Below are 2,721 nucleotides of genomic sequence, written 5' to 3' on the forward strand. Positions count from 1 at the left end.
GTGTAGAACCAAGTAAACCATCAATCTTTTTATTGAAAAGTTCTACCTGATTTGATAGCATAGCAACTGAGTCGACGTTATAAACGCCGGCTGTTTTTGTTGGCTTAGTCCTCATGACTTGCCACTGATAGTTATTCAGTCACATTTCTTCAATGAATTCATAAACCTCTTTAGGTGTTTTGTTGTTGATGGCTCCTCAAGTAGCTGCGTCAATCATCTGTCTTGTTGACGGATTCACACCATTGTAAAACTTTTGAACTTGCAGCCATAGAGGTAACCCATGGTGAGGGCACCTTCACAATAGATCATTGTATCTCTCCCATGCATCATAAAGTGTTTCTAAGTCCATCTGCACAAAATAAAAGATATCATTACGTAACTTCGCCGTTTTAGCTGGCAGAAAATATTTTAGTAGAAATTTTTCGGTCATTTGTTCCCAAGTAGTGATGGACCCTCGTGGTAACGAGTTCAACCACTGTTTAGCTTTGTTTCTCAGTGAAAAAGGAATAACCGAAGGCAAATGGCATCATAAAAAACGCCATTAATTTTAAAAGTGTCGCAAAATTCCAAAAAATTTGCCAAGTGAGTGTTGGGATCCTCATCCTACAAACCATAAAATTGAACAAACTGCTGTATCATCTAAACTGTGTTAGGTTTCAATTCGAAATTATTCGTAGCAATAGCAGGTCTAACTATACTTGACTCAGTTCCTATTAAAAAACGTTTAGCATAGTCATACATAGTACATGGAGTAGGATTTTGATTAGCCGCAATTGCAGAAGGTAGCTGATTGCCTTGGTTTTCAGCCATCTCTTCGGTTGGAGGTTGAGTATCATCTTCTTACTCGTTCTCTGTGTATTTTAAGCTTCGCCTTATTTCTCTTTGGTTTCTACGAACTGTGCGATTGATTTCTTCGTCAAAAAGTAATGGTCCCGACGGGTTTCTTCTAGTCATAAACTATGAAAACCTGTCAAGAGAAGGAAAAAAGAAGTTAATTAGTAATAATAAAAAAATTAAATTAAATTGCAAGAAAAATAAATTGCTAAAGTAATAAAAATTGAGTGTTCCTAATATTTTAGTTCCCCGGCAACGGCGCCAAAAACTTGATCGCGAGATTTCGTGATAGGTTTTAAATATTTATAATTACTCGTTCTTGAACTAAATATTATCGCGATGTAGGCAAGTGTACCTATCGAATAGTAGTATAGTTTTAGCAAGACCTGATTGTCGAACCCGAAGGAACTAAAAGTACTAGTAATGACTGTCTTTTTATTATCTAGCCTAAGAATAAAATGGGTTTTTATTTTAATTAACTAATTATCTAAACTAAGAACGCACAGAGAAAAGAATTGGGGAGTTGCTTTTGGGAAAATCGATTGACTTGAGACAATACCTAAGGAAAAATCCACTTAGACTTTACTTGTTATTCTGGCTCCGAATCGGACGATTTATTTGTTCAACTTGTTCCGTAGAGATTCCTAAGTTATGTTATTATCCCTATTCAAGACTAATAACGTCTAATCCCTAGATTGAATAACCGAGACTTTTCTCTAATTAACATTCTAGGGTTGCATTAACTCGATCTATGGATCCCCTTATTAGGTTTTACCCTAATCTGGCAAAATCTTGTCACCCTATTTCTAGGCGCGCAATCAACTCCACTTAATTATGAAAAAAGTACTCTTAGACAGGGTCTATTCCTCCTCTGAATAAGAGCATGTATTGAATCAGTATCCTGGGATATCAAAACAAGAATTAAGAACACATAATTAAGAACAAGTTAAACATTTATCATACGATTCAGAAAATAATAACAAGATTCGTCTTAGGTTTCATTCCCCTTAGGTATTTAGGGTTTTTAGTTCATAAATAAATAAGAAAACATCTCAGAAGAATAAAGAATACAAAACATAAAGAAAATCCAAAACTCCCTGAAGGGAAATTGAGGAGAGATCTTCAGTCTTGACGATGAATCCAGCTTCTAAGATGGATGAATCGGCTTCCTTGGAGTAATTCATTACCCCCTATTCTCCGTCTGCCTTTTTCTCCTCTTTTAGGGTGTATTTATAGGCTTTGGAATGCCTAGGGGCCCTCAAAAGTGGCCTTTTCTGAATTGGACTTAACTTGGGCTCGGCAGGGACATGCTCGTGTGCGATTACTTCAGGCCGTGTTCGAGCCTATTAGAATGACACGGGCGTGTGCTATACTTGTGTGAGTCGTGCTCCAATTCTGCCAGATTGACACGACCGTGTGGTCTGCCCGTGTGAGGAAGTCCAGGCAGTGTTGATTTCGTACTTTGGCCCATTTTTTTTCCGTTTTTGGCCCGTTTCTCGTTCCTTTCACTCTCCTATGGCTCTTCAAGTATAAAACATGAAATTAAAGCATTAGGAGCATCAAATTCACCAATTCTAATGAGAAATCATCTATAAAATGCATTAAACATGGGGTAAAAATATGTATAATTTACGGTTTATCATGTGGCACATTAAATCATCATTTCAAATAAAAATTTTAGGTTAATTTATACAATCGATCCCTATATTTTTTCATTTTGAGTAATTTACTTTTTCTAAATAGTCCCTATACTTTTATTTTTTTGAACAATTTAATTTTTTCGAGTGAGGCGAGCTTGTGGACTAGCTTTAACAAATGGAAAACATAGAAAAATCATGTTAAAAGAAATGAAGAAGGGAGGAAAACAAAATGAGAAACAAAAGAAAA

The 2,721-nt window shown here is 35.9% G+C and overlaps 1 non-coding gene across 1 annotated transcript; it reads left to right on the forward strand.

The window, feature by feature from the left end:
- Positions 1-275: 275 nt before the first annotated feature.
- Positions 276-382, forward strand: LOC121212102 (small nucleolar RNA R71). The gene has a single exon (XR_005907312.1). It is a non-coding gene; the product is annotated as a small nucleolar RNA R71 (small nucleolar RNA).
- The last annotated feature ends 2,339 nt before the right edge of the window (positions 383-2,721 follow it).

The sequence above is a fragment of the Gossypium hirsutum genome, chromosome A12 (assembly GCF_007990345.1).
Source record: "Gossypium hirsutum isolate 1008001.06 chromosome A12, Gossypium_hirsutum_v2.1, whole genome shotgun sequence".
In the NCBI taxonomy this organism is placed as follows: domain Eukaryota; kingdom Viridiplantae; phylum Streptophyta; class Magnoliopsida; order Malvales; family Malvaceae; genus Gossypium; species Gossypium hirsutum.